The sequence below is a fragment of the Colossoma macropomum genome, unplaced genomic scaffold, assembly GCF_904425465.1.
Source record: "Colossoma macropomum unplaced genomic scaffold, Colossoma_macropomum, whole genome shotgun sequence".
NCBI lineage: Eukaryota > Metazoa > Chordata > Actinopteri > Characiformes > Serrasalmidae > Colossoma > Colossoma macropomum.
The window spans coordinates 24,102,953-24,103,220 of record NW_023494801.1 but is presented as its reverse complement, the minus strand read 5'-3'; positions in this window follow the sequence as shown (position 1 = coordinate 24,103,220).

The following is a 268-nucleotide window of genomic DNA, read 5'->3' as shown; positions in this document are numbered from 1 at the left end:
CTGTACTGCTTTGTGAATGAGGCACAATACAAGTCAGCCAATCAGGACAGAAGTATATTATTATATTATATATAATATAATAATATAATATATATATATTATATTATATTATATTATAAGCATATATTAGTCTTGAAGCACAGGAACAAAAATGGTTTAATTCTAAGAGAGGCTGTTTCTGACTAGTTTTGGTACATAAATACATACAAACCTAAAAGTGAACTTAAGGGGAAATGTCAGATTTATATATATATGTGTGTGTATATAT